This window comes from Leuciscus leuciscus (assembly GCF_965113295.1).
Source record: "Leuciscus leuciscus genome assembly, chromosome: 3".
Lineage (NCBI taxonomy): Eukaryota > Metazoa > Chordata > Actinopteri > Cypriniformes > Leuciscidae > Leuciscus > Leuciscus leuciscus.
In genome coordinates, this window is record NC_138727.1 from 60,880,993 (window position 1) to 60,908,946 (window position 27,954).

Below are 27,954 nucleotides of genomic sequence, written 5' to 3' on the forward strand. Positions count from 1 at the left end.
TCGTTGAGTTATTGTTCATTTTCGGACGCGTTTCAGAATGGTCTTCACTGACAGAGAGAAGGCAGAACTCGCATCACGTTTATTTTTCTTTATTTGGCAAAAAGCACAACACTTTGTTTTTATTGTGAGTATACACAAAAATAATACACATTTAACAGAATCGATTGATGTATGAAACTTGCTTGTAATATCAAAGTCAGAGCAAAATTAATTTCTTTTGAACTGAAAAAAATCCAGCAAAACGCGCGGGCGCGTTTGTCGACCTCAGAGGGTTAAAGTGTCACAGGTCGGTGATACGGTGGCACCACGTCGACCGACCTCCCCGTTAACCCCTTGGCAGTGCCCTTCCGAGGAGCTACCCCACAGCCCAGAGACGACAGACAACAGAGTAACAATTTAAAATACTTTATTATTTAAATGATTCTAAAACTGGAGGCTGCTCTGGATGTGGACGGGGGGTAAGTATCTGGACGCTGAGGTCAGGCCCGTTGGTGGGCGACTATGGTACTGGAGGCAAGACTCTCGGACACCGGGGCGTTCAGCTGGGATAGCTCAGCATAGAAGGCAGCGCTTCAGACTGTGATGACTCCGCTTATAGGCATCCATGCAACAGCATAAAGAGAGGAAACATTCAGAACGTTCCGTATAACTTCAAGAGAGAGTACTCACAATGGGCGTCCAGCTGTGGTGACTCGCATAGAAGACAGCGCTTTAGACTGTAGTGGCTCAGCATACAAGACAGCGCTTTAGACGGTGGCTCAGCATATAGATATCAATGCAACAGCATGAAGAGAGGAAACATTCAGAACGTTCAGTGTAACTTCAAGAGAGAGTACTCACAATGGGCGTTCAGCTGTGGTGGCTCAGCATAGAAGACAGCGCTTTAGACTGTGGTGGCTCAGCATAGAAGACAGCGCTTTAGACTGTGGTGGCTCAGCATAGAAGACAGCGCTTTAGACGGTGGCTCAGCATATAGGTATCAGTGCAACAGCATGAAGAGAGGAAACATTCAGAACGTTCAATGTAGCTTCAAGAGAGAGTACTCACAATGGGCGTTCAGCTGTGGTGGCTCAGAGTAGAAGACAGCGCTTTAGACGATGGCTCAGCATCAATACAGCAGCATAAGGAGAGGAGGCATTCAGAACGTTCAGTGTAACTTCGAGAAAGAGTACTCACAATGGGCGTTCAGCTGTGGTGGCTCAGCATATAGACATCAATGCAACAGCATGAAGAGAGGAAACATTCAGAACGTTCAATGTAGCTTCAAGAGGGAGTACTCACAATGGGCGTTCAGCTGTGGTGGCTCAGAGTAGAAGACAGCGCTTTAGACGATGGCTCAGCATCAATACAGCAGCATAAGGAGAGGAGGCATTCAGAACGTTCAGTGTAACTTCGAGAAAGAGTACTCACAATGGGCGTTCAGCTGTGGTGGCTCAGCATATAGACATCAATGCAACAGCATGAAGAGAGGAAACATTCAGAACGTTCAATGTAGCTTCAAGAGGGAGTACTCACAATGGGCGTTCAGCTGTGGTGGCTCAGCATATAGACATCAATGCAACAGCATGAAGAGAGGAAACATTCAGAACGTTCAATGTAGCTTCAAGAGAGAGTACTCACAATGGGCGTTCAGCTGTGGTGGCTCAGCATATAGACATCAGTGCAACAGCATGAAGAGAGGAAACATTCAGAACGTTCAATGTAACTTCGAGAAAGAGTACTCACAATGGGCGTTCAGCTATGGTGGCTCAGCATATAGACATCAGTGCAACAGCATGAAGAGAGGAAACATTCAGAACGTTCAATGTAGCTTCAAGAGAGAGTACTCACAATGGGCGTTCAGCTGTGGTGGCTCAGCGTAGAAGACAGCGCTTTAGACGATGGCTCAGCATCAATACAGCAGCATAAGGAGAGGAGGCATTCAGAACGTTCAGTGTAACTTCGAGAAAGAGTACTCACAATGGGCGTTCAGCTGTGGTGGCTCAGCATATAGACATCAATGCAACAGCATGAAGAGAGGAAACATTCAGAACGTTCAATGTAGCTTCAAGAGAGAGTACTCACAATGGGCGTTCAGCTATGGTGGCTCAGCATATAGACATCAGTGCAACAGCATGAAGAGAGGAAACATTCAGAACGTTCAATGTAGCTTCAAGAGAGAGTACTCACAATGGGCGTTCAGCTGTGGTGGCTCAGAGTAGAAGACAGCGCTTTAGACGATGGCTCAGCATCAATACAGCAGCATAAGGAGAGGAGGCATTCAGAACGTTCAGTGTAACTTCGAGAGAGAGTACTCACAATGGGCGTTCAGCTGTGGTGGCTCAGCATATAGACATCAATGCAACAGCATGAAGAGAGGAAACATTCAGAACGTTCAATGTAGCTTCAAGAGAGAGTACTCACAATGGGCGTTCAGCTGTGGTGGCTCAGAGTAGAAGACAGCGCTTTAGACGATGGCTCAGCATCAATACAGCAGCATAAGGAGAGGAGGCATTCAGAACGTTCAGTGTAACTTCGAGAGAGAGTACTCACAATGGGCGTTCAGCTGTGGTGGCTCAGCATATAGACATCAATGCAACAGCATGAAGAGAGGAAACATTCAGAACGTTCAATGTAGCTTCAAGAGAGAGTACTCACAATGGGCGTTCAGCTGTGGTGGCTCAGCGTAGAAGACAGCGCTTTAGACGATGGCTCAGCATCAATGCAGCAGCATAAGGAGAGGAGGCATTCAGAACGTTCAGTGTAACTTCGAGAGAGAGTACTCACAATGGGCGTTCAGCTGTGGTGGCTCGCATAGAAGACAGCGCTTTAAACTGTAGTTGCGTTCAACTTAGATGCTTGAATCCCCCGTCCATCGACACGTTGTTGTTGCACTTTTTCCCTCGCTGCAAACACTGTACTCCGCCCCACACGTGCAATCACCGCAATATCACTCTCATTAATCGTGCAAAGTTCAACAGACACCGCAGTATCACTCCAATTCTCCAAAACTAGAACAATGCTCAAGTCCAGCGAGATATTTCCATGCCGGTCGATGGCGGGCATCTAGTGAAACAACACAGCTTTATTCCTGATAACGGTCAAAGATGTTCCTCTACTGTCGCCTTGTTTCTCACACCACAAAGTGAAACACTTATCTTTCTAGGGGTAGCTCCGATGTATAATCCTTCCCTCTTCAACTCCACGGCTGATAATTCATCACCACATGCACGGATTCACTGGAAGAAGCTGGCCAGATGACTGAGCACGTCCTCTCAACACTGCACTTGTCGATTTTTCCCAAGAAAAGCTCACGCCACGAATTATCAACGTCACAGCTTACATACCCACACTCCTGTAGAACGCTGCTTTTATATCCTTCTCTCGCATATCACTCGCGTCTTTGTTCTCTCCCACAGGTGCGGCCAATCTATCAATGTGAGCTGTCTCGAGCTCATGCGCACTAGCCACCGGAATCAGACTCGGGGTTTCCGGAAAGACGTCCGTGGGGAAGGGGGAACAACAAAAGAAAAGTTCCGGCTTTTAGTCACCCCGTGACAAAAGCATTTACTTTACTTTTCATCTTCAATCACTAGAGAGTAATGATGAATATTGTCTGAACCCCTCACTGAGAGAAAGCACATCAGTATCATCATCATCATCATCATCATCATTAAAGCTTTATTAAGGACACACATGGTCCAAAAACACAAATAATAAAACAGACAAATACAGAAAAACAAAAAGAGTCCACATATCACATATTTACATGTAAAACGCCAATGGTTCCACATACTGGAGAAGAACCTGACAGAACTTAGTGCCGGGTTCGTCAGTGTTGAAATGATCCTGTTTGCAGAGTGATAACCTACACATACATCTGTACATGATATTGCACACAGCAGAACAGGGGGGCACGTCAACACTGACAAACATTTGGCTTGCTCTGCTCCATAGTGGCACCTTCAGCATCAGCCTATCCTATCATTATATGATACACTGAGTTTCTGCACGCTGCTCTTTCTGTAGCGCCGCCACAAATGAGAAGCACACAAAGGTACATAGGGCTACAATATGCTCTAAATGTGTAGTCTTTACAGATCCTGAGCACATGCTAAATTAGCAAATCAATGTGCATAGATCATACGACACTGTCTTGTCCCAATCATCAGAAAGGTCGTCAGTTATATAATGTCCTAAGTATTTCTCCTCATCACATACTTTAAGGACAATATCAGAGAGAAATCAGGAAAATAGTTTCATGTCTTCCCTACCCTTACGAAAAAGAAGTTTATTCAAGTGTGCTATTAGCAGGCACGTGCACACATAGACATCAAAGGGGGCTTGAGCACCTGCCCTTTTTATTCCTGGAGAGAAAGTGCCCTTTTTTCTGGGGTGCTTTTTATTTTAATTTTTTTAAATAATAATAATATATTCCTGTTTGCGCACAGCTTCCCTGTCAAACAAATATATTTATTGAAGAATAGTATATCTAAATATCAGGTCAGGAGTTCTGAAGCTCTCTCTCTCTCTCTCTCTCTCTCTCTCTCTCTCTCTGCGCAGCGGCGCCCTATACTGTCTATGAGCGGCGCACATCGGCACACACACACACACACACACACACACACACACACACACACACACACACACACACACACACACACACACACACACGCAGCAGCAGCCCCTCCCAGCAGTGTTTTTACCTGGTTGGCTACCTACCAAATAAATAATAATTAATTTGACACAAAATATTGATTTAAAAGGGAGTTTATTGATTTAAACCAGATTGTATTGCTTCCGCTAAAGAAAATAGTATGCTCCGTCTCTACGGTTAGAATCCTGTGAGTCCATAGCAACGCTCTGCTTTTCATGGCAACGGTCTGTTATACTCTGTTATGTAAGGGTTAATGCCCGACGAGGTGTCCATTATCAGGTATTAATGGACGACGGCGAGGCGTGAACCGTCCGACGCGCAGCGGAGGACGGTTGCCTCCGCCGAAGTCCATTAATACCTGACAATGGACACCTCGAAGGGCATTAACCCGCTTATACCATGGTCACTTACGAAAGAAAGAAATATTTAATCAATTAATAATACTTTAATGTGTTTTAGAGTAAAAATCTTGAGGGTTTTTATTTTTTAAGTCGAGCGCACTATTTAATATCTCCCGTATACAGGCGTTGCCAAGCAACGTGGCCACAGCGACCCGACCGCAGCGATGCGAAACTTTGTTTCAAAGAGTCAAAACTCACAGATAGTTTCCTAAATCGTTTTTATTAGGCCTACAGCAAATATTGTCAACCATTCACTCATGTGTTGAAAGGAAAGCAAGCAAGACAGAAAGACAGGCAATGGCAGTAGGCCATATTCCTAGGTGTACATTATCACTTTTTAACGGACACCCTGCAACCAATCAGAATCGAGTATTCACCCAGACCATGGTATAACAAGCAATAACACACCGCATTCTACATTGGAATTCAACCAAGCCATGTAATAAAATAAGTAAGTAATAAAATGTATTTTTGTGTTTTGTCAATCATTTTTGCAGTGATTTTTTCAGTAAAGTTAACAAAATAGCAGCAACAGCCATCTTCAGTTTAGAGTGAATATTTGTGTTGATTTTAAAGTGTTATGTATTCTGATAACACCAAAATAATTAAAATGATGTTGTAGTGCCTTTGTGCAAAAATAAACAAATTATTAGTAAAACACGCCCCTCTGCTTGATGCAGTTATTAAGGTTATTCTAAATATATACCTTTGCTGCTCTATAAACCTAGTGAATACTAAGGAGACCATGGTTTCTGTGTGAACTGATTATTTTGTAGACATCTTTTGAAAATGAAACAATTGCGTGAGTTTGAGGAAGATAAAATTAACTTTTTTTTATTATTTTTTTTAAAAGGAAGTCAGAGGTGCGTTAATATATATACTTTTTGTTTAAAAAAAGAAAAAAATACGTAGCCTAATTATGAGAAGTGCCCTTTATTTCACTTGAGCCCCTGCCCCTCAAAATGTCTGTGCACGTCCCTGTATACTTCTTTTAAACTAAAATAAGAAAGTATACTTTCAGTCTACATTTTATATACTTCTCAAAAATATACTTTATGTACTTCTCAGAAATATACTTCAAATTCCACTTAAGTGTACTTGACTTATAGTGACATTGAAAGTCTAAGTATATTTGGCCTCTACTTGTTGATCGAGATATACTTAAAAGTATAATTAAGTATTCTAAGTATTCTTGGCTTGTACTTGTGTTTTCTATTTTGATTGAGTAGCTTATTAAATACTTTTTTTTTTTTTTTAAACATAATATTACACATAGTCTTTTAAACTAACATATTCAAGTTTATATAGTAACAAGCTTTCTGGTGGAATAGCTTATAGAGTAAATAAAATAAGCATGGAACTGAACCTGATCTTGTACACAGCGATAATAATTCAAACATTAAACAGCTTGTAAATCAAAACTGCTTAATATGACCAAATGAAATGAAGCGTAACCCATGAAGAGAAAACGACTGTGAAGCTTTGTTGGTGTTGGACTCGATCTACTCCATCTGTGTTTGATCACGTTTCTGAATCTGATCAAGGCGTCTTTGACACAAATTTGATTTTCTCATCTTTTTTGTTTAAAATGTTGCCTTTATTTATGAAAATACCAACATTCAAGTGTTGATAAAAAAGGATGCATGAAGCTAATAAAATGTTTTTAAAATTAAAGTACATTTAAAGGTATTTTTCAAGTATAAAAAATAACATTTGAACATAGTAGTATAGGCCTACTGCAAGTGCAAAAATAATATAGTAAACTATAAGTATAATGTTAAGTTCACTTAAAGGAAACTTGTAGTATAAAACTACTAAACTAGTAGTTTACTGAGAGTATACTTCAAAGTTGCTACAAGTATTAAAATAGTAAACTACTAGTATACCCATAAGTTCACTTGCAGTACAAATGAGAAACGTAATTATAAACTAGTTGTGCACTTAAAGTTTACTACTGTTACACTTATAGTACACTTAAAAATATACTTTTATATAGTAAAAGTGGGCCAATTTAGTCCCAAGCGGTATTAAAATAGTACACTTACAAGTTTACTACAAGTACATATTGACATTAGTATACTTACTACATAATGTATACTTAAAAATATACTTGAACATTACTTAAGTATACTTCATAAAATTAACTTTAAGTATACTTATTTTCGTACGGGTACTCCTAACAATCATAATATTATCTTTTTTGCATTATATTTAATGTCAAAGTCTGAGCCACATTGTGAGCAAACCCTCAGTAACTGTTGAAGGCCGGCACTATGGACAGAAAAATCACCAAATTAACATTGTTAAAACTTTCCCCAAAACAAGTATGACTTGTTTAGAGCCAGAGTTCGACCAACTTCAACCTTGAAGAAACTCTGTATCCTGTGTGTGTGTGTGTGTGTGTGTGTGTGTGTGTGTGTGTGTGTGTGTGTGTGTGTGTGTGTGTGTGTGTGCTAGTATTCCTTTTACACTGCAGTATTGGCACCCTAGGGAAACGAAATAACTTGTTCTCTACAAGCTGGCGCCTCGAAACGCAGTCCTGTGGCCCAGGAGAGTCATTTACGCTGGTCCTGGTGTTAGCTGTATAACCGGTGGATATATGCTTTATCAATCCATGTGTGGATATTTTCTAAATGTATCTATTTCTTAGCCAATCAGAATCATTCATCCTGAAATAATGACGTTGCTTCATAATTGTGTGAGAGTATTATTGGTGTGAAAATGGGAATGTACGGTAGAACGGCCTACGAACTCCTTGCCAAGTATTGAAGCTGATTCTGCTGATGAAACTGCAAACTTTCTTCAGTAAAACTTTCATCAATTGACTGCACTTCTGACTCCAGAGGGGTATTACACAAAAGTAGAATTAAGAAAGCCAGGATAACAAAACAGCCGCGGCTTGACCTAGTTTAATCAGTGCATCCTGGCTTAATCCGTTGCACGTTTGCTGAGCCAGGATGAGAACGCGCGGATATGTCAAGCCAGGTGTATATAGTTTGGATAAATGCACGTTCACGGCATTCTTAAAAAGATCACGAAATCGATCACAGAATCACCGATGCAAAAATGGACAAAACCCGTGCGGCATACTTTTCGCCTAATGAGCAACAGCTTCTTATGGAAACGTATGAAGAAGTGAAACATATAATATGTAAAAAAGGCAATACAGCTGCTGTAATAAAGCAAAGAGAGAATGCCTGGCAAACAATAGCGGACCGATTGAATGCGTAAGTAGTCCAAATAACCAGTGCTCCACTGAAACCCTCATAATTACAATTCAAGGAGTTACTTGTCATTTTCAAAAATAATTGTATACTTTGCCTAAATTTGTGACCAGTGGACATGCATTTAACATGAAGAATAATTGCAAACACTTACCCACTATGTGCATCTATTTGATCTATTTAGTTTATTTTATGTCTATAATCTGTTTAATCTTTTTACTCTTATCTATTTGTATGTAGGTTTTGTTTCTAATTGATTTGATGTAATCTACTGTATAATCAGATAATTTGCTCTATTTTTATCCATCTAATCTATGTTATCATTTGTATCTATCTATTCCTCTTAAAGAACAAACATGTCTGGCCAAAAAAGGACTTGGCAGCAAGTCAAGATTAAATACAAGAATATTTTGCAGGCTGGTAAGTGACTTGTTTGCTGAGAACATAGGTGACATGTTTGCTGACATTTTATTGTCTGTGCTGATTTTAGCAAAAAAAAAAAAAAAAAAAAAATCATATATCTGGTACGGAGGGTGGCCCTCCAACCCAAGACTTCACCACAGCAGAGGAGCTGGCCCTGGACTTAAATAAAGGGAAGCCAGTGATTGAAGGGATCCAGGGAGGGACAGCCACTGACTCTGGCCCAGCAAGGGATACTGGCCTCTTCATACAAGGTACATTATTGCCATACTACTGCACATGGAAAATATTGAAATCCATATATATATTGTTATGTGGACTGTGTGACTTTGCCTTACCTTGCAGTGGCTGGTAACACCCTTACACTTTTGGAGCCACCAGACTATGATTCGCCGGTGAGTACTCTTTATTAAATCATAGGCTTTGCATGTCCTGTCAAAAATATCAATACAAGTATTGAATATGGCAGAGGGAAGCCACATACCGCAGTGGAGTGCACTTCTGCCGATGATGAGACCCTGTCGCTGGACTCCAGAAGGCTCGAGGTATCATGTCAATTTTGTGGAAATAGACATTTTTTTAAGTTCATAATAGACAAGAAGTCAGGGAAGTGGTACTATCAATATATAAAATATCATTTGTTACAGGATCCTGACATTGGGCAGCCTGATAAGCAGCCTGGTAACATAGTGAGTATTGCCTAAAGTAAATTTACATTATGCAAAAATTCTGCTATGCTAACTAAAAGGTGTTCACAGAATTCACAAACTGTCAGATATCTCTACACAACGCATCTTAAGAGGCAGATGGAGCTGACAGAAGTCAAGATTGATGTGAACAAAAGAAAGCTGCAGGACATGGACCTTGAGATGCAAATTAAACGCAAGACACTGAGGAAACTAGAACTGGAAATCCAGAAACTAGAAAGAGAAGTAAGTGACTTCAGTTCATACTGTAACCATGACTGTAACACAATGTATTAATCATCATAATTTTTTCTCTCCAAAGCTCCAAGCTGACAAGTGATAACAGCAAAATAATAAAAGAAAAATATTCCAAAACCATTGTGGTCTTGTAACTTTTTTTATGAATGTCAAGTACACTTTATAGTTATTGATCCAGTGAAGTGGAACTAGAATTTGGGAAGATAACCACAGTGTGTGCTACCGATGCCAAATAAAATGCATGTACACATGAAAAAGTTATATAGCCTACATTATCCTTTATTAAGGGATGGGCTAAATCAAAACTAAATGAACTGAAATAATTTGTAATGTATTGCTCTCTAACAAGTCTACCATTTCTGTTCATCTTAGCCTGGTTGTTAGCCTGCTCCGGACCAGGCTAGCTGCAAAGTGTAAATCTCCATAGTAACTTAATGTAGATTAATTTAGCCTCCCTTCATGCAACCGAGTCAGGGCTAAATTCAGCCAGGATAACTGGAAAATCCCAGCTTAATCCCTTATCTTGCTTTTGTGCAATACCCCCCTGGTCTTCATTCATCATATCTGGTCCTGGTCTTTAACTGTAAATTCCTCTCCTTCAACAAGACAACAATAGGACTAAAACTAATGAAAAATGATGATATTTTTCTTTGTTGAAGAATGAAGATGAATGATAGTGATTAACAGGTGAGGCTCATCGAGGTTGATGTCAGACGCAGGAGATGTGACCTCTGGTTGCAGTTTGAGGGATTGTTAGGAATGGGCGATTACAATTTTTTTTATTTTGATCCGATACCAATACTTTTTCTTACAGTTTTAACAATGCCAATGCCAATGTCAAAACAAAACAATGTTATGCCAATGTCAAAACCAGTTATTTCTTAAATTGGTATGTGATTTTTCAAAATTACTTTTAGAAAAAATAATTAATTAGACATATCACAACAACAAACTCCAGCTAAATGTCAGGGGTGTTTTGGAGCAAACATGAAAAATGTATTGAAAACAAACAAAAGTGATGCAGAAACCCATGTTTTGTCATTAACAATTTTAATATTGATATTTTTTAATGGAATCAATACCAAATAAGTAGCTTGTGAGAATCAATTAATACTGCAGGATCTATGAGCCCTTAAAGGGATACTTCAGCATTTAGCATTAAGCTTTGTATCAGTAGAAAACTGATTTATGTATTTTTTGTCTGGAAAAAGTCATTTTGCGTCATCTTAGGATTTTTTTGGCCAGAGGCTAAAGACTACAGCCAGTAGGAGGAGCTGTCCCGCATGTCTTCAACCCGCCCATAGGAGGTGGGATCTCACCATAGACAGTATATAAACTGGACACAGCGACCCCATTGGATTCAACGGAGACAAGTGAAGTCAATTAGAAGCTCTTACTTCCTGGATCTCACTCACAGAATGTACACAGTGTCAGCCATTGTTGTTTTTTTTGGAAGCTAAGCTAGCAGGCTCTTGTTCTGTGGAGAAAGCTGAGTAGTAGGGGTTACCATCCTCTTTTTCCCGGACATGTCCGGCCGTCGAGATCGTCCAAAATGTCCGGGATTCGGCTTTTGCTTTCTGCAGTCGCCATTAGTTGTTTACATGCACACCTTTTATTTCAATCTAGCTGAATTCATTCCGATTGGTGAATCTGAATGTAGTGTTTACATGAACGCTAAACAAGTGATCGGCTGATGTGCGTTTTAGCATTGCTAAGAAAATTCCCGCTCCTCCATGAGAGATATGAGACCGGCGCGTCTCACAGGTGTCGCTCATCAGTAACCACGCCACCGGCCTCGCGTCGTTCTCCCGCGGCCCTCAGTCTCGTCCTGCTCGCCACAGTAAACATAATGAATGCAGACTCTAGAACACAAAAGCCAAATCCCAGACATTTTGGGCGATCTCGAAATCCCGGGCAGACTTGTCCCGGAGACTCACGATAAAACGGCGTATTTTCAGTTTCGAGTCAACTAGTAGCCGAGCTGTCCTCTGTAACCGGTAGGCGTGGCTTGGGAGTGGCCTCGTAGGGCAGCGAAGCAAGTGCATTCTGGGAGTTGTTGTCTTTCATCCACATAAGCCAAAAATACATTTTCTGGCTTTTCTCAGTCTAGAAAGCTCCAAATTCAGAAATAATTTCACATTTCTACAACATAAATGACCCATTTTAAATACACATTCATCTTTCCAGAGGTGAAGAATCCCTTTAAGGTTTGTACAAACAAATATGGGACAATTACAAATAAAACATACAAATAATGAACATTTAAAGGGAGAGTTACAGGAACACAAAAGACAGAATAACAAAAGCTGATTACATTGAGCACTTTGAGAGCAAAAATTTACATTTTCCATTGTGAATGTGCAGAATTATGATTTTGTTCAGTATATCAGAATAAAATGATCAATTATGATTTAAAAGCAGGAAGATGTTGTAAAATGAGAAAGTATAGATTGTTTATCACAACTGAACATCACTTTAGGTGTTTTGACTTAATTTTAACATATATTTAGACAATAACAATTCACCAGCTTTTAACTTTCATTTAATTCCACTGTTACATTATGTTTCTTAAACTATACATAAATGAATCTCTTGTGACTCATCACTGATGATCCCTGTCAATCATCAGTGGCTCCGCCCACAGAGCAAACAATAAGATGAAGAAAGACTGACTGAAGTTCATCAACAACATTATAAACCCTTTCACAAGATACATAAAACAATCACACTATACTGAAGAGAGTGTTATTGATTATATTGAGAAGAGCTGCAGGTTCTGACACTTACTGATGGATTCTCATGTGTGTAGAAAAGCTCTGAGGATCAAGAGTCTTCAGGAGGTTTTTGATCAACGGTCTGTGTGAAAGAGAGCGAGAGATCGGTCATGTGATCATCTGTGATGGAGTATCTAACTTTGACGTCTCACTTACTGTGAGTGTGTCGTACAGGGGCCCGTTCTTCGTACGTCGCTAACTCAGTTAGCTGGATTTGATTGTTGACAATTTGGCATGATCTTGGATTGTTTTGTTCTTCGAAGCTCATCCTGGACTTGCTGTCATAGCAACAGGTGCGCAAGCTTAAACCTGCTCGGGAGCAGAGGCTTATTTCATGTAAACAGGATTAGATCCCGGCTTCATGAGCGGAGCTGATACGGGAAGTCCAGCGCAGCGCGATAGTGCACTTTCTGAGTTTTTCTGATAGTTTCTTTTTCTCGTGACTCGTGAGATTGTCGTTTACATTATTAATTTGTTGGAAACGCACATTTATTTTCGACTCGTCGGAGTCGGGCTTTAACTACAGCACAAACTGTACCCTAAGATTATTTGCGAGTGGCTCTTTCCTTTACACTGTTGGAGATGCGGAGAACTTGATGGAAAGTGCTGTCTGTCGTGTCATTCGGAGTTTACCTGGCGTTTTAGGTTTAAAAAACAGTTTTAGGTTTTTTTGTGGCATTTCCAAGCCACTTAAGACCCAATGTTGTAAAGCAGTTTTTTAAGCAGTTTTTTATTTATTTATTTATTAGGCTATCATAATTTTTTATGAAGATCATGCAATCATGACCATGCTGATTACAGTATATGTCACTCAGGCTTATAGGCTAGACCATAGATTGCCATCAAGGCCTCAATGAAGGGGATTATGTGAACAGAAAGGGGGTTCACAATGTAAATGTGCAGCCCAGTTACTATTGCGATTCTTAATATTCCAGATTAATAATATTATATCAAATACAAAATAAAAAAAGGCAGTTGACAAATCTTCCATATCACAAATGTGAAAGCAAAATGGCCAGGATCTGTCCATGACTTAAGAATTTTCAGAGATTCACATTTATGCACATTATTTGAAAGTGGTAAGGAAAGTTCCACAATTAAATACCAAGCTCACTGTATTACATACACTTATGCTGATCCTAACAGAACTGCATTTTTTCATAGGTGATTATGACATGTTCCTGCCAGCAGACAGTATGACCCCATTCCCTGACCCAAACCAGTTACAATGCAGCTCTAGCCAGGACAAGGGCATACAATGAAATTAACTTTGGCTAAAGGGAAGATTTCAGTGTCTGAAAAGTCTGAGGGTTGCACACTTGACACGGTGACATTGTTGCATGTGCCATATTACACAACATTAAAAAAAACAAAAAAAAAACACTTTTCATTAAATGTTTAATAAAAGACAAATATGCTTAGTTCCTTGAGTTTTATTTCAATTGTTCTTTGTAAAGAAAAGCCAGTGGTCAAGTGCCTGCAACAAGAGATATTAGACACATGCCTCATGCAACAAATGAAAAGGTAAAGTTGGCTATCCACTGCCCACCTGCAGGCCTATGTCTCCTCTGTCTGTGCAGACTCTTCTGTAGGCCTTTCTGTAGATGTGGAATCCTGACACTTATATTGCAGCCATAAAGCATACAAGTATAAATTAAGTAAAGTTATGTATGCACTTGCAGGTAGGCTAGTTCCTCCATATGACAGTTATCTGAGAGGGTTTATTCACTGTCCAGTGCAATGGAAACAAATGGACATTACAAAGTCTTATACTTTCTTTCCTTTGGAAAGTTAGAAAATGTCCACTTACTGCACATATTTCAGCCACCACTTTCTTGGGAACAGATACAAGTGTTGGTGTATTATGTAAAAGTGCACAAAAGAGGAAAACACAATGTCATTGCAATGAACTACACTCGGGAAAAATGTGATCACTCATGGCAAAATATTTTTTACATTATATATATTATTAAAAAATATAAATTATATATAAAATTATATATAAAAATATAAAATTATAAAATATTTTTAGTTTATCAGTTTTCACTTTCACAAGTCAAAGCAATTCATCATTACTCAAGATTTAACAGTTGAAATGACTATACAGCCTTAATTTAATGCAGCAAAAATTATTTTACAGTGTAGGCTACTAAGATCTTTTCTTTTTTTTTCTCAGCCTTTTTCTTGGTTGCTTTTATAAACAGACAACCATTTATTTAACAGTGCCTTTTATAGAAGAGACTATAATATAACAAAAAATTACCATTATGTAGAATATTTTTGTACTTCACTTTTATTTGTTCCCATGTTCTAGTGTGGTGACTCTGACATTACAGTGAACAAAGTAATTATGCAATTATTAAAATACAAAAATATGCTAATAAGTGATAAAAACATCTAGCATGGCCACTTCTAACGGATTTAAATTGTCTGCTACTTTTTGCCAGCCGCCTCTCCTGGCTTTTGCAGACTTTGAGGTGTTCCCTGGCGTTTTGATTAAACATTAAAATTCCCGAATAAACTTCGACTATTAGTTCTTGCTCTGCTGAGGAGAAAAACTGAGCGCGCTCTTTGGCCACGCTGAGCAGCCAATAGCAGCGTTGCTGATCAATGTTTCTACTATCGATACATGTCCCCTTTTAACCCAGCGCATGAACGCGCAATTATCTCAGATAACTCAATCCAGCGATACTAATCATAAACAACTATGGCAAGCCGCCTTAACATTTAATCATTTAAACCGACTAGTCTCTATTTTCATGCTACTAGTACTTATTTTTTAGATACTAGTATCTATTCCATTAAGTACTAGTACTTATTCATTAGCTACTAGTGCTTATTCTTTAGGTACTAGTGCCTATTCTTTAGATACTAGTGCTTATTCTTTAGGTACTAGTACTTATTCAATAGATACTAGTACTTATTCATTAGATACTAGTACTTATTCATTAGATACTAGTTATTATTTATTAGATACTAGTACTTATTCATTAGTTAGTACTTATTATTAGATACTAGTACTTATTCATTAGATACTAGTACTTATTCCAATAGTGACTACTAGTAACTATTCTTTTGTTACTAGTAACAAATAATTTGTTTTGCCATTGACTTCTATGGGGATCTGTCATTCAGATATCAACTATTCAGTTCTGACTAGTATGTATTCCAATTGTGACTAGTACATATTTATTAGGTACTAGTACTTATTTTTTAGATACTAGTAACTATTACTAGATACTAGTATGTATTCAATAAACACTAGTACTAAGTCATTAGATACTAGTACCTCTTAAATAGATACTAGTACCTATTAAATAGATACTAGTACTTATTCATTAGATACTAGTACTTATTCAATAGATACTAGTACTTATTCATTAGATACTAGTACTTATTCATTAGATACTAGTACCTATTAATTAGATACTAGTACTTATAAATTAGCTACTAGTACTTATTCAATAGATACTAGTACCTATTTATTAGATACTAGTATTTATTCCGAATGTTACTAGTAAGATTTTTTATTTTACTAGTCACAACTGCTTTTTTACTCGTCTTATGTTATGACTAGTCAGAACGGCCACTGGATAGTTCAATTAAAAATCTTACTAGTAAAATAAAAAATCTTACTAGTAACATTTGGAATAAATACTAGTATCTAATAAATAGTTACTAGTATCTATTGAATAAGTACTAGTAGCTCATTTATAAGCACTAGTATCTAATTAATAGGTACTAGTATCTAATGAATAAGTACTAGTGTCTAATGAATAAGTACTAGTATCTATTTAATAGGTACTAGTATCTATTGAATAAGTACTAGTATCTAATGAATAAGTACTAGTATCTATTTAATAGGTACTAGTATCTATTTAAGAGGTACTAGTATCTAATGACTTAGTACTAGTATTTATTGAATACATACTAGTATCTAGTAATAGGTACTAGTATCTAAAAAATAAGTACTAGTACCTAATAAATAACTACTAGTATCTAATATATATGTACTAGTCACAACTGGAATACATACTAGTCAGAACTGAATAGCTGATATCTGAATGACAGATCCCCATAGAAGTCAATGGCAAAACAAATTATTTGTTACTAGTAACAAAATAATAGTTACTAGTCACTATTGGAATAAGTACTAGTATCTAATGAATAAGTACTAGTATCTATTTAATAGGTACTAGTATCTAATGAATAAGTACTAGTATCTAATAATAAGTACTAGTAACTAATGAATAAGTACTAGTATCTAATAAATAAGAACTAGTATCTAATGAATAAGTACTAGTATCTAATGAATAAGTACTAGTATCTATTTAATAGGTACTAGTATCTAATGAATACGTACTAGTATCTATTGAATAAGCACTAGTACCTAAAGAATAAGCACTAGTATCTAAAGAATAGGCACTAATACCTAAAGAATAAACACTAGTAGCTAATGGATAAGTACTAGTACTTAATGGAATAGATACTAGTATCTAAAAAATAAGTACTAGTAGCATGAAAATAGAGACTAGTCGGTTTAAATCATTAAATGTCAAAACGGCTTGCCATAAAACAACAGGTGTGTTCGAAGAACCCAATTAGCCGGATCATGATTAGCACGATGATATCATCTTGGAAGTCTCATTTGGTCTCGGATGGTTTAAGCAACGTACGAAGAACGGGCCCCAGAGCCAGTGTGTTCGTATGTGCTCGCGGAGGATGAAGAGCTGCTGACCGTGGGGGTTCGCTGACTGAGGAATTCAGGTGATCTTGTTTTATTTTATTTGCTCAATAGAGTGAAGAGGCCATTTGTTGTTTCTAGGCCACAGCGAACTCTAGCAACGGTACAGGCCTGCAACGAGGGGTTGGGTGGTGACTTTTACATTGTGTGTGTGTGCGCATACGAGTGATCACTCAAAAGGTACTTTTGTTTCACGTTTCATTTTTCCAAAAAGACAAAAATTGAGTATTATTGAGTGTTTAGGTAGCCTACTTTCGGAAAGGTAAAACAAGAAATAAGAGACAAGTGTTGTTTTACATTTGAAGTTTATTGATCATTTAATATTCAATACAAGTGTTTTCATTTATCTAATCTTTCCTTTATTGTGTGTGTAAATAAATATTATTGTTTTGGATATATTGTGTAGCTTGAAGTCAATTAGTAGAGACATATTCCTAGACTAGAAAGGGAAAGAATAACATTATTGCATAGTTGCAAGTCGAGAGACACATTTTAAGAATCCGGAGCGTCGCTTGGGTTACACTCAGAGCATAGGGGGCGCTACATGTACATCTTTAGCTTCCTACATTTTTACTTTCCCCCCATTTTAGTTTCCTTTGGGTCAAGTCCAGCAGAAAGTCTCGAGCTGCGAACTCTTAGCCAGTGTTTTGTTGTCAACTACACACATCTAACACATCGAAGTTTACTTATTCCAAAGATGGACAGTAGAGCATGTTGTGATGTTGCGGGGCTACAATAATATAGTTTCTTATCAGCAGCCTGATCCTTTGGACACCTCAGGGAAGTCTTTCTGTGAAAGCAGCCTGTACTTTTTCTGCTAATATGGTCTAATGTGACCATTTAGTGATGCCACTAAAAGTCATTTCCAATATAGTGGTGGCTCAAAGTGATGCTTGGATCCTCTCTCTTCTAAGTATGTGAAACAACACTTGATGCAGAAGTTATATGGTGAGAAACTCAAAAGCTCAAAGTCAGATAGAGGACAAATTTGTAACAAATACTAGATTTATTTAAAATAAATGATTCAAACTACTGATATTGTGGTTCATTTCTTATGCAAAATCATATGGAACCTTTTTCTGTTTTATTACAGGTAATTTATGTTATTGTTTTTAATTGTGAAACTAAATCTGTTTATTCACAAATTCTGTGGGATACTTCTGTGGGATCTTTTTGGATTGTGAGATTATAAGTTATGAATATGTTTTGAGTTTTGAATAGATTGTTTAAAAGAAAATAAGATTTGAAATGTTACAGATATCACACTGCTTTAATAAAACACTTTAAACTGAAAAACAATTGCTTTATCTTTTTTTTTTTTCAGCGTATTAAAAATGTAACCCAGTATACAAGCCTCTAAAAATCATGGTAGTTCCTCTGCCAAAGAAATGTTGCACTTAAAGAAATGTATAGATTCACATAAGTGTATTGACCGCTGTAAATATATAGCAGGTTAACTAGTGAAATTTGTAACTGAGACGGTCATGTCACTTTCATAAGAATGGCACTTCCTTTGCTGAATATGGATGCTTTCGTCTTCAGTGTTTCTTGATGGACATCTGAAGAACTTCCTGTACTGCTGCCTGACCTGGACAAGAATGAGAAGAGAAATAGTTTTAAACTTTGTTAAAAAAAAAAAAAAAAAACACAGAACATGTCCAGGTTATTTTTCAAGAATTTAATTTTAGAAGCTGAGAAATGAAAAATTAACTTAACCCTTTAGAACTTAAAGCTAAAATAGGTGTGTGAGAAAAATATGTCGACTAAAACAACTATCTTTCGGCAGACGGCCGTACGCAAGTCGACTTGCACCAAAAGAGTAACCAGTGACGCATGTATGACGTAGATGTAGGAGTGTTGTAAGCTTTGATGCCTCTCGCAGTTCAAACAAACAGGGCTGGGCAACAAACTCAAGCTCCTCTCATATTTTCTCTCAAAAAAAATTTCTTTTTAAACTAATTTGTGACTGGTGTTTTGTCTCCGTGTTCGTCATTACGTTGTGCGTCAGGTCAAGGGTCACTCTTGAAATGGCCATTCACTGCCATTATAAAGCTTGGAAGAGCCAGGACATTTTTAAATATATCTCTGATTGTATTCGTCTGAAAGAAGAATGTCATAGACACCTAGGATGACTTGAGGGTGAGTAAATCATGGGCTAATTTTCATTTTTGGGTGAACTAACCCTTTAATATAAAGTAGGTGAGAGATGATTTTCTGGTAGACTGTCTGTACTGATGTCTGACCTGATTATTGAGGACACAATAGACCAGGAACATGAAGGTTCCCTGCTGGGAGTTCAAGATCAGGAAGAGGATCTCCAGCTCCTTCCAGAAACCCAGAATCCAGGAGCAACCAAGAACCACAAACTGAGCCAGTGTTTTAAATGTCATATTCCTGCAGAGAAAGATGGAGAGTTAATATATATTTATTGATTATATTGTTGTGGAAAATCTGAAATTGTCCTGTTATAAGTATGACTTTTTGTCTGTAGAACACTTCTGTATTGTAATCAACCACAGTTCATGAAGAAAAACTCTGCAACTGTTATTGTAAAATATTTTTTTTTAGAAAGTGGTTTATAAAGAAAAACATACCACACTTAATGTTTTAAGCAGGAACAAAACATGTATTAGAAAGAGCTTTGCTAAAGAAAGAAGATAAATGCAAGCATTACCGTCGGATGTGTTGCGGACGAAGCGCAGAATGCAAAAAAGAAGAAAAGTCTGAAGAAGGAAGACTGAGAGGCGAAAGGCTTTATAAAGACAGGTCTGAAATGAATTCCCAGAACTCATGACACCTCAAGACCTAGGATTGGATAAATTGTCTGTAAGAGACTGATAATTTATGAGGGGATTTCCAAAGATGACGACCTCAAGAAATCAGATGGTCTATAAAAGGCTGAAAGGAGAAGATGAAGGCAGACGCTGATTCTTAAACATGATTCTCTTCATCTACATCATCATCAGTCTGACCTCCACCTTGAAAAATCTGAACGCTGAAGTTTCACATATGAAACAAACTAAGTAACAAACAATATGATTTGAACACTCCATGAAATGTGTATATATATTGTTATATGCTGCATATTTCTAGACACCTTTAACCTTATTTTGATTATTCTCAGGTTAGGTAAAGTCAAATGTGTCCTAAATCATAAGCATCTGAATTTTCATACTCACAATCCATAGGTCAGAAGATTTCTTCGTGGTCTGTTCAGCTCACTTTTATAGAAATCAAAGACTTTTGGCAGGCGAGAGTAGCAAAAGAGTTTCTTAGTTTCAATTAAATATACAGTAGTTTTATTATCTACAGGTTAATTAGTTTACATATAAAGTACTAATATATAAAAAATAAGACATCAAGAGTAAATCGTTTACAAGCGTTGTAACACCGGAGAGGCCATTAAAACCCAGAGGTGGGAGTAAGTCACTAAATTCAAGTCTCAAGTCAAGTCCAAGTCTTAACATTGCAAGTCAAAGTCAAGCCAAGTCATTCTGTTGTAAGGGTCTAGTCAAATCAAGTCAAGTCAAGTCAAGTCAAGTCATACTCTTTGTCAAGTCAAGTCAAGTCGCAACTTAGTCATCAAGTCATACCAAGTCACACACAGGCTCGTTTTACAATTTTTTTAACTCTGGGACTTTTATTTCTTATTTAGACACAGAGGGCTGATGGGTAAAAAAAAAAAAAAAAAAAAAAAACTTGTGTGTAATAAATAAAATATTGTTAAGAAGCACATTAAATGCTCTAAAATAAAAATAAATTAAATGAACACAAGTAAACAAGAATTAATAAAACTTTTCCCATCTTGTGCTAGCCCTACATAGTTATTTTGCTGTGATGTCCTCTATGAAAGTGTAAACGAAACAAAAACATTAAAAATGTCAATTTAATCCAATTAGGCCAACGTGAACACACTAATTTTTTTTTTTTTTAAATGTCTAAACATTAGATTTATGTATTTAAATTTGCATATAGAATTTCCATCCATTTGGATTACATAGTTTTAACATAAACCAATTAATAATCTGAATGTAATTCATATTTTTAAGTCATATATAAATGAAACAGGTAAGATTTATGTAATAGTACACAGAAAAACGCCCATGTTAAATTAACACTGCTCAGTGTTCATATGTGTGCACACTACAGAGTTAAAGCAGTGTTGAAGTTAATGAGATAATTAAGTGGTGATTGAGCATTAATTATGAACACCTGCTGTTAACAAGCAGAATCACTGAAGAACAGAGAAACACAAGAACTACAACTGACTTCAGACACAGTCTTAGGGCGCTTTCACACTGGCAGTTTAGTGCGGACCGGGGCACGGTTCGCATGAAAAATCGCTAATGTGAACGCTGTCATCGGACCCGGGTGCGCACTAGAGTACCGAACCCGGGACTACCTGGAGGAGGTGGTCTGAGCTCGGTTGCTCCCGACCCGTGGCGCGGTTCGCGTTAATGTGCAAGCAACACGGACTCGGGTGCGCGCTTGTTCAGGAAGTATAGTATCCCGCGCATGCGTATCACTGTCGATATCATTGTTTCCTCACACACGACAACCATGAGTGGCAGGGGAACGTTGTGGAACACTGAAGAGGTGAGGTACCTCATTCAAATTTGGGAAGAACAAACCATACAATAACCATACATAAAACAAACCATGTACATAAAAAAAAAATCTTCTGCGAGCAGCAGAAACACGGCGTCCCCTGGATATGTGCTGAATTACACCATGTAATGAACATAAACGTAGTTGTCTCTCACTATGTTGTGCATAATAGCACCAAAACAACAGACAAATTACAGCTATGCTCAGTCGAGTTGTATTCTCCATGCGTTTTCCGTGTGCGTTTGCGATGACGTAAGATCACTGCAAACGCACCTGGGTTCGATACAACTAATTGAGTGTGAAACCAGACCAACGCTGCGGGGGGCGCCGGGAACTAGCGCACTCGGGTTCGGACCGCAGCAAACGAACTCAGTGGAAAAACGCCCTTAGATGAAATCAACTGAAGAGAAAAGAAGACATTCAATCTGTGAAGATCTCAGCAGAGGAGGATTAAACAACTCAAACAGCTTTACCAGCTTCACCTATTAGTAACCAGATTGACTTTATTTAATATCCGTTTTAATGAAATCAACAATTGTATTTTAAAGTCACCATGATGGTGGTTAGCATTTGCTTTAGTTGGACTCTTGACCCTTAACTTTTTAGTATTATATTTTCTTCGGCTGCTACATTTGTGTGTATATAAAGCACATTTGTTGAGGCAAAAAAAGCCATGAGAAAATTAGATCAGGGGCCCGTTCTTGGTACGTCGCTAACTCAGTTAGCTGGATTTGATTGTTGACGATTTGGCATGATCTTGGATTGTTTGGTTCTTCGACGCTCATCCTGAACTTGCTGTCATAGCAACAGGTGCGCAATCTTAAACCTGCTCGCGAGCAGGCTTATTTCATGTTAACAGGATTAGACTGCGGCTTCATCGCGGAGCTGATACGGGAAGTCCAGCGCGGCGCGATAGTGCACTTTCAGAGATATATTTTTTTTCTCGTGACTCGTGAGATTGTCGTTTACATTATTAATTTGTTGGAAACGCACATTTTATTTTCGATTTGTCGGAGTCGGGCTTTACCTACAGCACAAACTGTTTGCATTGCCCTAAGATTATTTGTGGCTCTTTCCTTTATTGGAGATGCGGAGAACTTGATGGAAAGTTCTGTCTGTCGTGTCAATCGGAGTTTACCTGGCGCTTTTAGGTTTAAAAAAAGGTTTTTTTTTTTGGCATTTCCAAGCCACTTAAGACCCAATGTTGAAAAGCAGGTTTTTTTAAAGCCGTTTTTTTAGGGTATAATAATTTTTTATGAAGATCATGCAATCATGACCATGCCGATTACAGTATGTCAGGCTTCACTAACGTGATTGGTACCATAGACTATAGCTAGACCATAGACTGCCATCAAGGCCTCAATGAAGGGGATTATGTGAACAGAAAGGGGGTTCACAATGTAAATGTGCAGCCCAGTTACTATTGGGATTCTTAATATTCCAGATTAATAATATTATATCAAATAAAAAAAGGCAGTTGACTAAAATCTTCCATATCACAAATGTGAAAGCAAAATGGCCAGGATCTGTGCATGACTTGAGAATTTTCAGAGATTCACATTTATGCACATTATTTGAAAGTGGTAAGGAAAGTTCCACAATTAAATATCAAGCTCGCTGTATTACATACACTTATGCTGATCCTAACAGAACTGCATTTTTTCATAGGTGATTATGACATGTTCCTGCCAGCAGACAGTATGACCCCATTCCCTGACCCAAACCAGTTACAATACAGCTCTAGCCAGGACAAGGGCACACAATGAAATGAACTTTGGCTAAAGGGAAGATTTCAGTGTCTGAAAAGTCTGAGGGTTGCACACCTGACAGGGCCTGTGACATTGTTGCATGTGCCATATTACACAACATTGCCAAAAAAAAAAAAAAAAAAAAAAAAAACACTTTACATTAAATGTTTAATAAAAGACAAATATGCTTAGTTCCTTGAGTTTTATTTCAATTGTTCTTTGTAAAGAAAAGCCAGTGTTCAAATGCCTGCAACAAGAGATATTAGACACATGCCTCATGCCACAAATAAAAAGGAAAAGTTGGCTATCCACTGCCCACCTGTAGGCCTTCTCTGTCTGTGCAGACTCTTCTGTAGGCCTTTCTGTAGATGTGGAATCCTGACACTTATATTGCTGCCATAAAGCATACACGTATAAATTAAGTAAAGTTATGTATGCACTTGCAGGGCTAGTTCCTCCATATGACAGTTATCTGAGAGGGTTTATTCACTGTCCAGTGCAATGGAAACAAATGGACATTACAAAGTCTTATACTTTCTTTCCTTTGGAAAGTTAGAAAATGGCCACTTACTGCACATATTTCAGCCACCACTTTCTTGGGAACAGATACAAGTGTTGGTGTATTATGTAAAAGTGCACAAAAGAGGAAAACACAATGTCATTACAATGAACTACACTCTGGAAAAATGGAATCAATAACTCATGGCAAAATATTTTTACATTAACATAGTTTATCAGTTTTCACTTTCACAAGTCAAAGCAATTCATCATTACTCAAGATTTAACAGTTGAAATGACTATACAGCCTTAATTTAATGCAGCAAAAATTATTTTACAGTGTAGGCTACTAAGATCTTTTCTTTTATTTTTTCTCAGTGCCTTTTATAAAAGAGACTATAATAGCCTAGGCTAACTAAAAATTACCATTATGAAGAATATTTTTGTACTTCACTTTTATTTGTTCCCATGTTCTAGTGTGGTGACTCTGAAATTACAATGAACAAAGTGATTATGCAATTATTAAAATACAAATATATAGGCTATTAAGTGATAAAAGACATCTAACATGGCCACTTCTAACGGATTTAAATTGTCTGCTACTTTTTGCCAGCCCTCTCTCCTGGCTTTTGCAGACTTTGAGGTGTTCCCTGGCGTTTTAATTAAACGTTAAAATTCCGAATAAACTTGGACTATTAGTTCTTGCTCTGCTGAGGAGAAAAACTGAGCGCGCTCTTTGGCCACGCTGAGCAGCCAATAGCAGCGTTGCTGATCAATGTTTCTACTATCGATACATATCCCCTTTTAAACCAGCGCATGAACGCGCAATTATCTCACTAACTCAATCCAGCGATACTAATCATAAACAACAGGTGTGTTCGAAGAACCTAATTAGCCAGATCATGATTACCACGATGATATCATCTTGGATGTCTCATTTGATCGCGGATGTTTTAAGCAACGTACGAAGAACGAGCCCCTGGTGATATTGGATGTTTAATCATCATGTAATTGTTTGAATCTCTGATCTTATTCTGTGTCTAATGCTTTGATTATATACGAGTTGTGTTTGTAATGTTGTTATATAATAGAAGCCATGTTAATTTACAGCATGAAAGCAATGTTGTTAGCCAAGTAACATTTAGTGCATTAAACTTCTTTTCTCTACATTATTACTTCAAGAATCAGTGTATGACTCTCAACAATGGTGACAATCAATGAAACGCTTCATGCTGCAGTGCATGCTGGGTACCACCAATCAAAACTCACCCATATCTCCCAGCATTCATTGCGACATTAATACATTATGCAGCTGGATTTTCTGGATACTTTGTTTGATTGTCACCATTGTTGAGATTCATATGCTGTTTCTTGATGTCTGTGTTTGTCTAAGTAATGCCATAGATTCAAGTTTTTGTGCACCAAGTATTTTTTTTTAAAGCCTATTTTAAATAATAGGTATTTGATAAACAACACTGCTAGATATACTATAAAATCAAATGACTTCTATTATGAATAAAACAATATTAAAAACACAAGTCCTATATAATCAAAGCATTAGATACTGCATAATATCAGGGATTAAGGAAATTACATAATGATGACGTTTTCATCATCAATAAACAACCAACATCATCTGATCTCATGGCTTTCTTAACTACAACAATTGTGCTTTACAAACACACAAGTATAGCAACCAAAGAAAAGTTTACATTAAAGAGTCAAGGTCAAGAGTCCAACTAAAGCAAACGCTAACCACCATCGTGGTGACTTTAAAATACAACTATTGATTTCATTAAAACGGATATTAAATAAAGTCAGTCTGGTTACTAATAGGTGAAGCTGGTAAAGCTGTTTGAGTTGTTTAATCCTCCTCTGCTGAGATCTTCACAGATTTAATGTCTTCTTTTCTCTTCAGTTGATTTCATCTAAGACTGTGGCTGAAGTCAGTTGTAGTTCTTGTGTTTCTCTGTTCTTCAGTGATTCTGCTTGTTAACAGCAGGTGTTCATCATTAAGTGTCTGTGTGTCAGTGACAGCAGGACGTGTTTCATCACAGTGAGTCAGAATAGTTTAGCAAGAAGGAAAAGGAAGAGGTGTAGCTGTTTGTTTTAAAAAAAACTCTTTAAGAGCACAAGATAAAAATACAAAATCAGACGCAACGGAAGAACTCGCAGTGTCTCTGACTGATGAACAATACAAGCGGATTATACACAGTTGTATCATTCGTGATTATGAAGACCTTCCTCTTCTTCCTCTTCTTCACTCTCTGCCTGATTAAAGGTCAGACGTTTTTAATTACAGTATCTCAGCCTGTAACTATTTACTCACCTGATATTCAATCATGAGTATTGTCACGTGTAAGCCTGTGACTACGCATGAACTGAGCACACACACACACACACATATCACACATGCACGTACACCGATGGTCTGTCATGTTTACACAGATCTGTGTAGCGTTTAAGTCTATTGTGTATTGTGTGTTTGCTATCCCGGAGTGTTGTGGTGTATTATGTCCTATAGCTGATCTTGTTGAAATATTGAACAGGTTTTTTTTTTTTTTTCACATTTATTGTGGGACTTCCACCATGGCACAAATAAATCATCCTCAAAACTTATTCAGCGGTTTCCCAGCGGTCACTTCTGACCTCCATCTGCCATCTTATCCAGCATTGTGCTATTATGTGTTTTGCCTGATTTTATTTGTGAATTTTTACATTTTTGTTAGTATGAGATTGTAAAGCTCTTAAAAGAGGAACTGATTATGATTGACAGGTCACATGGGTGATGCTGCTGACGGCATGACTGGCATCACAGGAGGAAGTATGATCATCAATTGTGTATATATAACAAAAAATTAGAAAACAAGACAAAGTGCAAAAAGCTTTTGCAAAGTGTCTGGCAGTGAATGTACAACCATGACAGAAGTAAAGAGTGATTTATGGATCCCAGGAGAGAGATTCTCTATGATTGATGATAAATCTCTGGGCTTGATCAGTGTGCTCATTAGAAACCTGACCGTAACCGACAGCGGGACGTACAGATGTCAAGCCGGCAGTCAAACCATTCAGGAGGTGAATTTCAATGTGAAACAAGGTAAGAATGAAAATGTATTTACCATGTTACTTATTTCCTCTGTCAGGGCTTCAGGTTTAACATCTTACGTTTATTCTTGAGACTTAATTTTACAGTAACATGATTTGTTACACTTTTTTAAAAATTAAAATTCTCTTGTTTTCAGAGTCGTGTTGTGGGAGATCAGAGGAACAGACTGCATATTTAGGAGGAACTGCTGTCATTCACTGCAAATATCCAGATAAATATAAAGATAATGGCAAGTTATTGTTGAAAGTGCAGAATGGATCATTAAAGTCTATTATAACTGCATTAGGAAGTTCGTTCACCAATGGGAGCTATTCTCTGAATGTAAACGAACAGGAACATGTTTTCACTGTGACTATTGCTGGTGTGGGAAGACATGATGCCGGGGTGTATTTCTGTGGGATATACATCAACAATCCTTTCCACACTCCTATCTACACTCCCCTTCTCACAGAGATTCAGCTTCATGTTTCAGGTGAGAAACAATTAGCAACAAATTACACATTAAATGTACACATAATGTCAGTTAAACAATGTCATTTTAATGCCTGACCTATCGTCTGTATGTGGGTGACAATTGAAAATCAAGAACAAACAGATGCTTCAGTCCAGTCTGGTGAGTTCTTTAACATAAATATATACCTCAAAATATCACAGAATAATTTTGCATTTGGATTAATGACAGTTTAGAACAGCAAAGTGCAAGTGATTTGCTGGTAAAGTGCTTTACCATTTTTGAGTATTTCATTAGGAGTCTAAGGCCCAATCCCAATTCTATTTTATACCCCTTCGCCTACCCCTTACCCTTTGCCCCTTGAAACAGAGTGGCAAGGCGTAGGGGTGAAAATATTCCC

General features: G+C 37.7%; 1 protein-coding gene and 3 long non-coding RNA genes across 5 annotated transcripts in view; 3 read left to right on the forward strand and 1 right to left on the reverse strand.

The window, feature by feature from the left end:
• The window catches only part of LOC309493647 (uncharacterized protein), a 379,124-nt gene that overhangs the window by 52,715 nt on the left and 298,455 nt on the right, over window positions 1-27,954 (forward strand). The gene's annotated exons all lie outside the window — the stretch shown is intronic.
• On the forward strand, window positions 8,756-9,881 carry LOC309493575. The gene is made up of 3 exons (XR_014204002.1): window positions 8,756-8,935; window positions 9,027-9,076; window positions 9,440-9,881. It is a non-coding gene; the product is annotated as an uncharacterized lncRNA (long non-coding RNA).
• LOC309493937 lies at window positions 18,447-19,760 on the reverse strand. The gene is made up of 2 exons (XR_014204115.1): window positions 19,387-19,760; window positions 18,447-18,731 (listed from the first exon to the last, which is right to left on the reverse strand). It is a non-coding gene; the product is annotated as an uncharacterized lncRNA (long non-coding RNA).
• LOC309493925 lies at window positions 26,062-27,728 on the forward strand. Of its 2 annotated transcripts, none has more exons than XR_014204098.1 (4): window positions 26,062-26,278; window positions 26,774-27,094; window positions 27,240-27,575; window positions 27,690-27,728. It is a non-coding gene; the product is annotated as an uncharacterized lncRNA (long non-coding RNA). The 2 variants fall into 2 exon arrangements; XR_014204099.1 differs by having other exon boundaries at window positions 27,699-27,728.